This window comes from Tamandua tetradactyla, chromosome 16 (genome assembly GCF_023851605.1).
Source record: "Tamandua tetradactyla isolate mTamTet1 chromosome 16, mTamTet1.pri, whole genome shotgun sequence".
Lineage (NCBI taxonomy): Eukaryota > Metazoa > Chordata > Mammalia > Pilosa > Myrmecophagidae > Tamandua > Tamandua tetradactyla.
In genome coordinates, this window is record NC_135342.1 from 52,259,225 (window position 1) to 52,274,381 (window position 15,157).

The 15,157-nt window shown below is 36.5% G+C and overlaps 1 protein-coding gene across 9 annotated transcripts in view; it reads right to left on the minus strand.

Moving 5' to 3' along the window:
• Positions 1–15,157, minus strand: part of CNOT1 (CCR4-NOT transcription complex subunit 1) — a 160,827-nt gene that overhangs the window by 110,592 nt on the left and 35,078 nt on the right. The window contains exon 3 of one of the 9 annotated variants that reach the window (XM_077132593.1): positions 987–1,149. The exons of the other annotated variants lie outside the window; for them this stretch is intronic. The gene's annotated coding sequence lies outside the window, so the exon portion shown is untranslated. The remainder of the gene's footprint in view (positions 1–986; positions 1,150–15,157) is intronic. 9 annotated transcript variants of the gene reach the window in all.

Consider the following 15,157-nt stretch of genomic DNA (forward strand, 5'->3'; position numbering starts at 1 on the left):
TCCACCCTTGCTTCCTACAGCTTATCATCAACACAATTTTCAGAAAAAAAAAAAAAAAAAACACTTTTAAAATGTAAAAAAACTTATATACATAAATTAACTGGTGCTCAAAATCCTCCACTGTAAAAGAAATTGAAAAACAGATCAAGTTTCAATTAGAGGTAAGAATGAGGCCCATGTGGTTGGGTCTACGATAAATCAGAATACACTATAAAGGATGACAGCGTCAGTATTTTAGAACTTCACCTAACTGTTTGAGACCAAAGGGAGAGAGCCTTATCTTGTCCAAAACCTAAATTTTCTGTAACAAACAACAATTCAATCTGTCTGGATAGTTCATTTAAACAACCTAACACATGGAGCCCAGAATGGGAACGTGAGCTTGTAATTCCGTACAGCTTAATGTAATGCCCAGAGATCACAAAGTACGGTGGGCAGATAATTTAAAAGTACAGGCAGGGGCCCATGGGCAGTTCAGTGGTAGAATTCTTGCCTGCCATAAAGGATAACCCGGTTCAATTCCCAGCTCACGCACCTCCCAAAACAAACAAAAAAAAGTGCTGTATTAACGAGACAGTCACATGGAAAAAGAATGAAATGTGACTCTCATCTGAAAAAAAAAAAAAGTATAGGCAATACATGCAGGAGAGCTGAGTTCGAGTCCCAGGCCATGTAGCACCCCGCCCCCCACCAAAAAAAAAAAAAACACTGTGAACAAAATTTCTCAAGATATACGTATCACATATCTACTTCTGTGTGTATGTATAGTAGATACAGAAATACATATATTAGGAAATACATTTTTTTTAAAAGTCTAGGCAAAGTCCTTTGAGAGACTAGAGAAAAAACATGAAATTATTAAACTTTCCCACCTAGGAAACCAGGCTCTATCAAACACTAGGGACTCCCAAGTTAATAAGCCAACTCCTGATCCTGAGGCTTGCTTTTATGAAAACTTATTTCTGTAGTGGAGAAGCTAAGCTTACCTATAATATGCCTAAGAGTTAATTCCAGGGAACTTCTTTTGTTGCTCAGATGTGGTCTTGCTCTCTCTCTCATTATGTCCAGGGGTATGAGTCACCTGGCAATGTCGGGAGTGACTCCCAGGGTTTAGCCCGACCCTGGCACCATGGGATTGACAATGCCTTCCTGACCAAAAGGGTGAAAAGAAATATAAAAAAATAAGGTATCAGTGGCTAAGAGAGTCCAAATAGAGTCAAGAAGCTATTCTGGAGGCTACTACTATGCAAGTTTCAGCTAGATATTGCTATTTGCCATGGTTTACCAAACCCCAACCATCATTCCCATTAACCTATATTCCCATTAACCCTATAAGAACACATAGGACTCTGAGATTCTATAAAAGTTGCATGCGTTAAAATTAAGTTTCAGAAACCTAAAAACTTTACATGGTTTGAAGGCCAAGTAAGTTCTGAAATCTAGAGGTGCCAGTCTCCAAGAACACCAACTAGTTGCATTCTCCCACCCCATACTGCTGACACACCTTTTCAACATAAAAAAATTAGAATGGGTATGACCCAAATAACCCTAAAGATCGGAGAAGGATCAAAGGAAGAGGAGAAGTTATAATAAAGAAGTTAGAACTTAACAAATGAGGATGACTACTAAATCATTATATTGATATTTTGTTTTAGTCTCCAGTTCCTTGGACCATCTAGAAGGAAAAGCCTGAATTGCGGAACTGTAGCCCATATTGAACTTTGAAATCAGTTCTATAACTACTTGTTAAAATGTACTTTGGTGGGACATGATATTCAGAGGTAAAAGTCTCACTGGTGACATGGGAAATGACTCCCAGGCCCTGGCACCATGGGATCAACAATTTCATCCTGACCAAAAGGGGGAAAAGAAGTGTAACTAATAAAGTATCACTGGTAGAGAGAGTTCAAATACAGATGAGAGGCCACTCTGGAGGTTGCTCTTATGCAAGCTTCAATAAGACCTTGCTAACTATCATAACCTGCCAACCCCCAACCAGGACCATTCCAACCAATCCTAAAGAACACCTAGCACAATATATAAGATTCCACAAGGGTTCCATGCACTAGAGTAACTTTCCAGAAACTAATAACCTCCAGATGGGTCCCTGGACCAGATAAGTCTTGAAACCCAGAGGGCCCAGCTTCTCAGAACATCAGATAGTTCCATCTCCCTATCCCATATTAATGAGAGCCCCTTACAATACGAAAAATTTAGAATAGCTATAGTCCAAACACCCCTAAAGAGAGGGATGGAAAGATCAAAGGTGATGTTGGAGTTATATAGTGAATTTAACAAATGAATATGAATGCTGAATCATTAAATTAGTATCTCTTTTAGTCGCTACTATCTTAGAGCAGCTAGAAGTAAAAACCTAAAATTATGGAATTGTAACCCATGTAAAACTCTGAAATATTTTCTACAACTAAAAAAAAAAAGTTCCTAACCTATTTTTTTACCCTATAGAAGTAGCACAATATTGTGAGTGTAATTAACAGTACTAAATTATATAGGTGAATGTGGTTAAAAGGAGAAATTTTAGGTTGTATGTTACTAGAATAAAAATAAAAGATAAAACATAGGGCTTTATAACAGTAATATAAATGACAGACTATAGTTAACACTATAAGTATAAGAATGCTCTTTTATAAATTATAACAAATAGATGACACTAATACAAGCTGTTAATAACAGGGTGGTATATGGGAAAAACTTCACCTAATGTAACCTATGGACGATAGTTAACCGTACTATTTTAATAATCTTTCATCAACTGTAATGAAGGTAACTATTGTTGTTTAGAAACACTACAATTACTAAAAAACAGTGCTATTATCATGTAACAAATCTTCCACACCAATGCAAGAAATCAGTGATGGAGCAATATATAGGAATCGTGCATTTTATGCATGATTGTTCCGTAAACCCATTCTAGGTCCAGGGTTCCAGCTCTGAAGAGAGGAGAGTAAACCTTGTGAACATTCCGGGAGCATGAACATCTGTACCAGTCTACTTAGCGGCAGCCTGAAGGGCTGAAACAGGACACTCACTGTAAATTCACCATCTAAGAATTCATTTGCCCTGCATGTATACACAGCTTACAGGGCTCTCTTACAGTACATCATAGAGCAGTACAATCCCATCTTCCTGGGGCAAAAGTACGCTGGGTGTCGGATATATAGTGCAGAGACCAAGGACTGTAAAGAAATGCAGTTTCCTGGGGAAGAGTAAACATTCACATTCATATAAACGGGGAATCCCTAAGGCTGTGCAAACATGCCCAGGAAAACACACAGGCCTGAAAGGATCTAGGCTTCTACACTTTGGCTTGGAGCTATTCTGTAAACTCATTGTATGGTTAACCTCAAAAGGAGAGCACTTGCACAGGTCAATGTGCAAAGACTGGAAAAGGTATGTTGTTCTTCCTTTTTTTAAAAGAAGTTCCTGCCAGTTAAGGAAAACTGTCGGTCATAACATTTTCTGGATATAAGCTGAAGGAACAGGCACCTCGCAATCTAAACTCCAGCTAAAACAAATTAAAATAACAAAATGTCCAGATCGCCACAAAAGATTACAAAACATAGAAAGAAAGAGGAAGTGATGATCAGGAAAAAGAGAGTATTTAAAACATTAGAAACCACCAAATGTGGAGGACTAAACTTGAGATATACTAGACAAAGACATTTTTCAAATGTTCCTACAAATGCTCAAAGAATTAAAGAAAATGGACAAAGAACTACACCAAATCAAGAAAATGACAGATCCTGGCAACATGGGACAGAGATTCTGGAATGAGCTGAGACTCAGCATCAGTGGACTGAGAAAAACCCTAGAATGAGCTGAGAATTAACATCAAGGGATTGAGAGAACCTTCTCGACCAAAGGGGGAAGAATGAAATGAGACTAAGTGTCAATGGCTGAGAGATTCCAAACAGAGTCAAAAGGTTATCCCGGAGGTTATTCTTACGCATTAAGTAGGTATCACCTTGTTGTTCAAGATGTCGTGGAGAGGCTGGAGGGAACTGCCTGAAAATGTAGAGCTGTGTTCCAGTAGCCATGTTTCTTGATGATGATTGAACAATGATATAGCTTTCACAATGAGACTCTGTGAATGTGAAAACCTTGTGTCTGATGCTCCTTTTAGCTACTATATCAACAGAAGAGTAGAACACATGGAATAAAAATAAATAATAGGGGGAACAAATGTTAAAATAAATTTAGTTTGAAATGCTAGTGGTAAATGAAAGTGAGGGGTAAGGAGTATGGTATGTATAATCTTTTTTTCTCTATTATCGTTTTATTTCTTTTTCTATTGTCTTTTTATTTCTTTTTCTAAATGGATGCAAATGTTCTAAGAAATGATGAATATGCAACTATGTGATGATATTAAGAATTACTGATTGTATATGTAGAATGGAATGCTATCTTAACGGTTTGTTTAATGTTTTTTAATTAATAAAAAAAGTTAAAAAAAAAAAGAAAAGAAAATGACAGATGAACAATGAACACAAAGAGAATATCATGGGAATATATAGGCTGAAAGTAAAATGATGGGAAAAACATATAAATAAAAAAAGAATAAATTTTTAAAAACAGAATATCAATAAAGAGATGGAAATTATGAAAAGAAATCAAGCAGAGCTGTAGACAATAACAAATTAAAATTTCCCTTGAGGGGTTAAACTACAGATTGAAAACCATGCAGTCTGAGGAACAGAAAGAATGAAGAAAAGTGAGCAGAACATGAGAAACCTGTCGAACACCAACGAGCATACCAATATACACATCATGGAGTTCCAAGAGAAGAAAGAGAAAGAGGCAGAGAAACTATTTTATTCTAGTTTGCCAGCTGGTAGAATGCAATATACCACAAACAGAATGGCTTTTAAAAAGGGGAATTTATTAAGTTACCAGTTTATAGTTCTAAGGCCAAAAAATGTCCCAATTAAAACAAGTCTATAGAAATGTCCAATCAAAGGTATCCATCCAGGGAAAGATACCATGGTTCAAGAAGGCCGATGAAGTTCAGGGTCTCTCTCAAATGAGAAGGCACATGGCGAACACAGTCAGGGCTTCTCTCTCAGCTGGAAGGGCACAAGGTGAATGTGGTGTCATCTGTTAGCTTTCTCTCCTGGCTTTCAGTTTCAGGAAGCTCCCCAGGAGGTGTTTTCCTTTTTCATCTCTAAAGGTCGCTGGCTTGTGGACTCTCTCTCTGCTTCGTGGTGCTGCAGCATTCTCTGCTCTCTCCGAATCTCTTTCATTCTCCAAAATGTTTCCTCCTTTATAGGACTACAGAAACTTATCAAGACCCACCCAAATGGGTGGAGATATGTCATCACCTAATCCAGCTTATCAACCACTCTTGATTAAATCACATCTCCAGAGAGATGATCTGATTATAGTTTCAAACATACAGTATTGAATAGGGATTATTCCGCCTTTATGAAATGGGATTTAGATTAAAATATGGCTTTTCTGGCACACTCATTCACTGTTGGTGGAATGTTACAACCGCTGTGGAAGGCAGTTCGGCGGTTCCTCAAAAAGCTGAATATAGAATTGCCATATGACCCAGTAATACCATTGCTAGGTATCTACTCAAAGGACATAAGGGGAAAGACACAAACAGACATAAGCACACCAATGTTTATAGCAGCATTATTTACAATTGCAAAGAGATGGAAACAGCCAAAATGTCCATCAACAGATGAGTGGCTAAACAAACTGTGGTATATACATACAATGGAATATTATGCAGCTTTAAGACAGAATAAACTTATGAAGTATGCAACAACATGGATGGACCTTGAGAACATTATGCTGAGTGAGAATAGCCAAAAACTAAAGGACAAATACTGTATGGTCTCACTGATATGAACTGACATTAGTGAATAAATTTGGAATTTCATTGGTAACAGACCATCAGGAGACAGAAATAGGGTAAGATATTGGGTAACTGAAGCTGAAGGGATACAGACTGTGCAACAGGATTGAATATAAAAACTGAGAAATGGACAGCACAATACTACCTAACTGTAATATAATTATGTTAAAACACTGAATGAAGCTGCATGTGAGAATGATAGAGGGAGGAGGGCTGGGGACATAAATGAAATCAGAAAGAAAGATAGATGTTAAAGATTGAGATGGTATAATCTAGGAATGCCTAGAGTGTATAATAATAGTAACTAAATGTACAAATTTTAAAAATGTTTTTGCATGAGGAAGAACAAAGGAATGTCATTATAGCAGGGTACTGAAAATAGATGGTAATTAATATTTTAAAATGCCACCTTATTTGTAAGACTAAAGTAAAAAATGTTTGTTACAAAATTTATATTTTGACTAGTGCATTTCCTAATATAACTTATGTAGATAGTTTGATTGAACACCATAAGTACTTGGAATCTCAGGTAGGACATGAGATTTTGTTGATTTGCCCAAAGTGATGCCCCAATGAATTCCAAAGTGATTCGATCAGTGAGTGGAAAAGTATTTGCAAAGCCCCCTTCAGGGAACGGTGAGAACAGGGAGAAATTCAACAGGAGAAATTCAACATCCCCAAGCTGAATTCTTGATATTCTCACAAGCAGTGTAGACTACCAAAGCTATAGGCTGAGCCCCCAGTCTTGGGGTTTGGTCATATGAAACTTAACCCCACAAAAGATAGGTCAAGTCTACTTAAAGTTTAGGCCTAAGAGTCAGTCACCCCCAAGAGAGCCTCTTTTGTTGCTCAGATATGGCCTCTCTCTCCAGCCAACACAACAAGCGATCTCACTACCCTCTCCCAACTCACCACCCCTCCCAGGGGTGTGGACCTTCCTGGCAATGTGGGACAGAAATCCTAGAATGAGCTGAGACTCAGCATCAAGGGATTGAGAAAACCTTCTGGACCAAAAGGGGGAAAAGTGAAATGAGACAAAGTGTCAATGGCTGAGAGATTCCAAACAGAGTCGAAAGGTTATCCTGGAGGTTATTCTTACGCATTAAGTAGATATCACCTTGTTATTCAAGATTTAATGGAGAGGCTGGAGGGAACTGCCTGCAAATGTAGAGCTGTGTTCCAGTAGCCATGTTTCTTGATGATGATTGAACAATGATATAGCTTTCACAATGAGACTCTGTGAATGTGAAAACCTTGTGTCTGATACTCCTTTTATCTACCTTGTCAACAAACAAGTAGCACATATGGAATAAAAATAAATAATAGGGGGAACAAATGCTAAAATAAATTTAGTTTGAAATGCTAGTGATCACTGAAAGCGAGGGGTAAAGTGGTATGGTAGGTATAATCTTTTTTTTTCTGTTTTCGTTTTATTTCTTTTTCTGTTGTCTTTTTATTTCTTTTTCTGAATTAATCAAATATTCTAAGATATGACAAATATGCAACTAAGTGATGATATTGTGAATTACTGATTATATATGTTAATGTGTTTTTTGGTTTGTTAATTTTTTTAATTAATAAATAAATTAAAACATATATATGGCTTTTCTAGGGGACATACATCCTTTCAAACCAGCACACTATCCAAATGGTTGAACACTTCCCAAATTTAACAAAACACAGGCATATACACACCTACGATGCTCAACAAACTCCAAACAGGATATACCCAAACAACCCATAGAGGTTTACTGTAATCAAACTGACAAATGCCATATTGATTCTGAAAGTGCAAAAGAGAAGTAATGTGTCACAAGGAGATTCAGTAAGGTTAAAGTACCTATTTTTTGTACAAAATCAGTGAACCGAAGTCAAGAGCATCAATTATCAGGTTGGGGCCTATTGCAAAGAGTCCTAGACTGTAAGCTCTTATAGCAGTCACATATATTCAGGAGCTTTAACTGTTATTTAATTCTGATATACCAAACTGTTTGTATATAACCTGGTCATTCCCAGAAACTTCAGGTATTTATGTGACACCTGACACTCAGAGTTAGAGCCTGAAGCTATGACAATCAGCATTACCCTTACAGGAACTGTTTAAAAAGTAGAAAAATGATCAAACTTCAACTAGAGATATGAATGAAGCTGATGTGGATAGGACAAAGAATACAGGGTAAAGGATGATATGGTTTATATTTTTAAATTAAAAATTTCAACTTCTGTGTTAAGACCAAAGGAAGAGATGCTTATTTGGTGCAAAATTTATATTTTGGGTAGTGTATTACATAATTTAACTTGTATGGTCAGTTTATTCAAATACCATAGTTACATGGGCTCTTGAATAGAGCACAAGATCTTGTTGGTTTGTACAGGCTACGGTGATACCCCAACATAACCCAGAGTAATGTGGGCAGCGAATAAAAAGTATTTGCAAAGTCCCCTTGGGGAACTGGGGAGAAAGGAGGAAATATTCAACTTTGCCATTTGGGGAATTCCTGGCATTCTTGCAAGCAGTGGGGACAACCAATTCAAAAGGCTGAGCCCTCGATCTTGGGGTTCAACCCTATGAAACTTATTCCTGCAAAGGAGAAGTTAGCCTGCTAAAACTATGCCTAACAGTCAGCTCCACAGAACCTCTTTTGTTGCTCAAATGTGGCCTCTCTCTCTAAGCCAACTTGGCAGGTGAACACACAGCCGTCCCCTCCTACATGGGACATGACTCCCAGGATGAGCTGAGACTGGCATCATGGGAATGAGAAAATCTTCTTGACCAAAAAGGGGAAAGAATGAGACAAAATAAATCTTCAGTGGCTAAGAGCTTTCAGAGTCAAAAGACTATCCTGGAGGTTATTCTTATGCATGTGTAGATATTTCTCTTTAGTTTATGGTGTACTGGAGTGGTTAGAGGGAAGTACCTGAAACTGCTGAGCTGTGTTCCAGCAACCTCGATTCTTGAAGACAATTATGTAACTACACAGCTTTTACTATGCAACCGAGTAATTGTGAAGCCCTTGTGTCTGATGCTCCTTTTATCCAGGGTATGGAAAGATAAGTAAAAAAATAAAGATAAAAAAATAATGGGGGGGGGATAAGGGGTAAAAAAAAAATTGGGTAAATTGAAATACTAGTGGTCAATGAGAGGGAGGGGTAAGGGGCATGGGATGTATGAGATTTTCTTTTCTTTTTCTTTCTTTTCCTGGAATGATGCAAATGTTCTAAAAATGATCGTGGTAATGAATATACAACCATGTGATAATATTGTGAGTCACTGATTGTACACCAGGTATGGACTCTATGTGTGTGAAGATTTCTCAATAGAAACATATTTCTTAATTAAAAGAATAAATTTCCAAGTGGGAAAAAAATACCTATTTCTCACTGGAAAACATGGAAGCAGAAGCAGTGGGATGACAAAGTGCTGACAGCAAAAAACACCACCAACCAAAAATTTTATATCCTGCATAACTGTCTTTCAAAAATGGAGGGCTTACAATACTACCCAACTGTAATGCAATTATGTTAAAACACTGAATGAAGCTGCATGTGAGGTATAGGTTTTTTTTTTCTTTCTATTATTGTTTTAATTCTTATTCTGTTGTCTTTTTATTTCTTTTTCTAAATCGATGCAAATGTACTAAGAAATGATGAATATGCAACTATGTGATGTTATTAAGAATTACTGATTGTACATGTAGAATGGAATGATTTCTAATTGTTTTGTTAATTCTTTTTTTAATTAAAAAAAAAAAATGGAGGGCTTAAGACATTCCCAGATAAAAGCTGAGGGACTTCATCACCACTAAACGGGCCATATCGGAAATGCTAAAGGGAGTTCTGCAGGCTGAGAGCAAAGGACATCAGGCAACTGATTTAAGGCACATTCAGGAAAATTTACAAATATATGGAGGTTAACACTGTCTTAAAGAGACGGATCAAAGAAGAAACTGCAAGAGAAATCAAGACAAATGAAAATGAGAACACAATACATCAAAAGTTGTGGAACGAAAATTGAAAACTTTCCCCCTAAGACCAGGAACAAGAAGACAAGGATGTCCATTATCACCACTATTATTCAACATCGTGTTGGAGGTTCTAGCCAGAGCAATTAGACAAGAAAAAGAAATACAAGGCATCAAAATTGGAAAGGAAGAAGTAAAACTATCACTGTTTGCAGACGATATGATACGTCAAAAACCCGGAAAAATCCACAACAAAACTACTAGAGCTAATAAATGAGTACAGCAAAGTAGCAGGTTACAAGATCAACATTCAAAAATCTGTAGCATTTCTATACACTAGTAATGAACAAGCTGACGAGGAAATCAAGAAACGAATCCCATTTACAATTGCAACTAAAAGAATAAAATACCTAGGAATAAATTTAACTAAAGAGACAAAAAACCTATACAAAGAAAAGTACAAAAAACTGTTAAAAGAAATCACAGAAGACCTAAATAGATGGAAGGGCATACCGTGTTCATGGATTGGAAGACTAAATATAGTTAAGATGTCAATCCTACCTAAATTGATTTACAGATTCAATGCAATACCAATCAAAATCCCAACAACTTATTTTTCAGAAATAGAAAAACCAATAAGCAAATTCATCTGGAAGGGCAGGGTGCCCCGAATTGCTAAAAGTATCTTGAGGAAAAAAAAACGAAGCTGGAGGTCTCACGCTGCCGGACTTTAAGGCATATTATGAAGCCACAGTGGTCAAAACAGCATGGTATTGGCATAAAGATAGATATATCAACCAATGGAATCGAATAGAGTGCTCAGATATAGACCCTCTCATCTATGGACATTTGATCTTTGATAAGGCAGTCAAGCCAACTCACCTGGGACAGAACAGTCTCTTCAATAAATGGTGCCTAGAGAACTGGATATCCATATGCAAAAGAATGAAAGAAGACCCGTATCTCACACCCTATACAAAAGTTAACTCAAAATGGATCAAAGATCTAAACATTAGGTCTAAGACCATAGAACAGTTAGAGGAAAATGTAGGGAGATATCTTATGAAACTTACAATTGGAGGCGGTTTTATGGACCTTAAACCTAAAGCAAGAGCACTGAAGAAAGAAATAAATAAATGGGAGCTCCTCAAAATTAAACACTTTTGTGCATCAAAGAACTTCATCAAGAAAGTAGAAAGACAGCCTACACAATGGGAGACAATATTTGGAAACGACATATCAGATAAAGGTCTAGTATCCAGAATTTATAAAGAGATTGTTCAACTCAACAACAAAAAGACAGCCAACCCAATTACAAAATGGGAAAAAGACCTAAACAGACACCTCTCAGAAGAGGAAATACAAATGGCCAAAAGGCACGTGAAGAGATGCTCAATGTCCCTGGCCATTAGAGAAATGCAAATCAAAACCACAATGAGATATCATCTCACACCCACCAGAATGGCCATTATCAACAAAACAGAAAATGACAAGTGCTGGAGAGGATGCGGAGAAAGAGGCACACTTATCCACTGTTGGTGGGAATGTCAAATGGTGCAACCACTGTGGAAGGCAGTTTGGCGGTTCCTCAAAAAGCTGAATATAGAATTGCCATACGACCCAGCAATACCATTGCTAGGTATCTACTCAAAGGACTTAAGGGCAAAGACACAAACGGACATTTGCACACCAATGTTTATAGCAGCGTTATTTACAACTGCAAGGAGATGGAAACAGCCAAAATGTCCATCAACAGACGAGTGGCTAAACTAACTGTGGTATATACATACGATGGAATATTATGCAGCTTTAAGACAGGATAAACTTATGAAGCATATAATAACATGGATGGACCTAGAGAACATTATGCTGAGTGAGTCTAGCCAAAAACTAAAGGACAAATACTGTATGGTCCCACTGATGTGAACCGACATTCGAGAATAAACTTGGAATATGTCACTGGTAACAGAGACCAGCAGGAGTTAGAAACAGGGTAAGATAATGGGTAATTGGAGCTGAAGGGATACAGACTGTGCAACAGGACTAGATACAAAAACTCAAAAATGGACAGCACAATACTACCTAATTGTAAAGTAATCATGTTAAAACACTGAATGAAGCTGCATCTGAGCTATAGGTCTTTTTTTTGTTTGTCTGTTTGTTTGTGTCTTTTTTTTCTTTTTCCTTTTTTTTTACTATTATTATTATTTTTATTTTTTTCTCTATATTAACATTCTATATCTTTTTCTGTTGTTTTGCTAGTTCTTTTCCTAAATCGATGCAAATGTACTAAGAAATGATGATCATACATCTATGTGATGATGTTAAGAATTACTGATTGCATATGTAGAATGGAATGATTTCTAAATGTTGTGTTAATTTTTTTTTCTTTAATTAATAATAAAAAAAAAAGTTGTGGAACGCAGCAAAGGCAATGTTAATAGGGAAATTTATAGCCCTAGATGCCTACATTAAGAGCTGCAATCAAAGAACTGCACACCTGGAAGAATGAGAGAAAGAACAGCAAATTAAACCCAAAGCAATCAGAAGGAATGTAATAATAAAGATTAGAGTAGGAATAAATGAAACTGACAACAACAAAAACCAACAAACAAAACCAAAAATCGGTTCTTTGAAAAGATCAATAAAATTGACAAACCCTTAGCTAGGCTGACAAAAACAAAAAGACGCAAATTAATAAAATCAGAAATCAAAGGGATCAATACTACTGACTCCACAGAAATAAAGATAAGAGACTGAACTGTATGCCAACAAATTAGACAACTTAGATGAAATGGACAATTTCCTAGAAATGCAAGAACAACTTAAATTAAACAGAACCTCAACAAATCATAAGTAAAGGGTGAACAAAAACCTACCAACAAAAAAAAGCTGAGAACCAGATGGCTTCACAGGTGAATTCTACCAATCATTCCATGAAGAATTAATACCAATCCTGCTCAAACTCTAAAAAAAACTGAAGAGCAGGAAACACTACGTAATTCATTCTAGGAAGCCAACATCACTCTCATACCAAAATCAAATAAAGATACTACAAGAAAAGAAAATTATAAACCAATCTCTCTACTGAATATATATAGATGCACAAGCAACAAAAGAAAAAACAGATTAATGGGACTTCTTCAAAACTGAATACTTTTATGCTTCAAAGGACTTAGTTAAAAAAGTGAAAAGACAGCACATTCAATGAGAAAATATTTGGAAACCATGTATCTCGATAAGGGTTTAATATTCAGAGTATATAAAGAAATCCTACAACTCAACAATAAAAAGACAAATCAATTAAAATAAGAGCAAAAGACCTGAAGAGACATTTTTTCCAAAGAGAAAATACAAATGGTTAAGATACACTTGAAAAGATGCTGAGCACCTCTAGTTATTAGGAAAATGCAAATCAAAACCACAGTAAGATATCATTTCACACCCACTAGAATTGCCAGTATTTAAAAAAAATAGAGGGCCAGCCACAGTGATTCAGCAGGCAGAGTTCTTGCCTACCATGCCAGAGACCCAGGCTCGATTCCCAGTGCCAGCCCATGCAAAGAAAAAAAAACCCAGAAAACTACAAGTGTTGGGGAGGATATGGAGAAATGGGTAGACTCACTCACTGCTGGCGGGAATGTAAAATGGTGCAGCCACTGTGGAAGCCAGTTTGGTCGTTCCTCAGGAAGCTAAGTATGTAACAGCCATATGATCTGGTAATCCTGCTAAAAGATCTATACCCAGAATAACTGAAAGCTAGGGCAGATATTTGCACATCAATGTTCATAGTAGCATTATTCACAATTGCTAAATGACAGAAGCAGCCCAAGTGTTCAACCAATAAATAAATAAACAAAATGTAATATACACATACTACTGAATACTACTTAGCTGTAAAGAAGGAATGAAGCTCTGATATATGTGACAACATGGATGAACCCTGAGGACATTATGTTGGGTGAAATAGGCCAGACACAAAAAGACAAAGACTGTATGATCTCACTGATATGAACTAATTATAATAAGCAAACTCACAGAATTAAAATCTACAATACAGATTATCAGGAAATAGAATGAGAGTAGAGAATAGGGAGCTGATGCTTAATTTATGCAGAATGTTTAAGCTGATTATAAATGTCTGGAGATGGATAGAGGTGTTGACAGCACATCATTTTGTGTGTAATCAACAACACTGAATCATGTGTGTGATTGTGGCTCAAAGGGGAAGTTTAGGGTTGTGTATGACACTAAAAGAAAAGCTAGAGGATAAAACATGAGACTACTTAACACAGTGAACCTTGTTGTTGACAATCACTGAGGTTAACAGTACAAAAACAAGAATGTTCTTTCATGAACTATAACAAATAAATGTACTTCACTACTATAAGGTGTTAAAAATAGGGTGGTATATGGGGAAAAAACACCTAATGCAAACCTTGGACTATAGTTAACAGTTATATTTTAACATACTTTCATCTGTTGTTAATAAAGGTACAATACCAAAGCTAAGTGTCAATAAAAAGGATTGCAAGGGGTACGGGTTTTTGTTTTATTTTGTTTTGGGAATAATTAAAATGTTCTAAAATTGACTGTGGTGATGAATACACAATTCTGAATATACTGCAAGCCATGAACTGTCAATGGATGGCTGTGAGCCATGGACTGTACACTCTGGATGGACTGCATGGTATGTAAATATATCTCAATAAATCTGCCTTAAAATTTTTAAAAAAGGGCTCTCCAGTAAAGTTAATACTAGGATAAATATAAACACCATTACTACTATATTTTTTATCTAACTCCACTATTTCCTACAGGATCTAAAAGGCAAATGCATAAAATGCAATGATGTGTCAATGGTTGTGGACTTAAAAATTCAAGCCCTATAGTAACCACAAAAAAAAAAATGTCAGAGAATATGCAAATCCACAGAGAAAGGACGTAGGGTACAGATTACCAAGGGTGGGAGGCAGGAGCAACTGGAAATTTAACACAGAATGAGTGCAGAGTTTCTGTTTTGGATGAAGGTAAAGTTCTAACAAGAGATGGGTAAGGGTACTACAAGATGTGAATGTGACTAATCCCACTGAGTGGTATGCCTGAGAAGGACTAGGATGGGAAGATTTATGTGGTGTATGTATTTCCACAATTTAAAAAAAGAAAACAATAAGAGAAACTAAAGAAACAATGACAAGTAAATGTAAAACATGATTCTGGATGGGATTTAAGAATGGAGAAAAGCCTAGAAGTATATTACTGGAAAAACTGGAATATAGAACACAAGCTTTATATCGATGTTAAGTTTCGT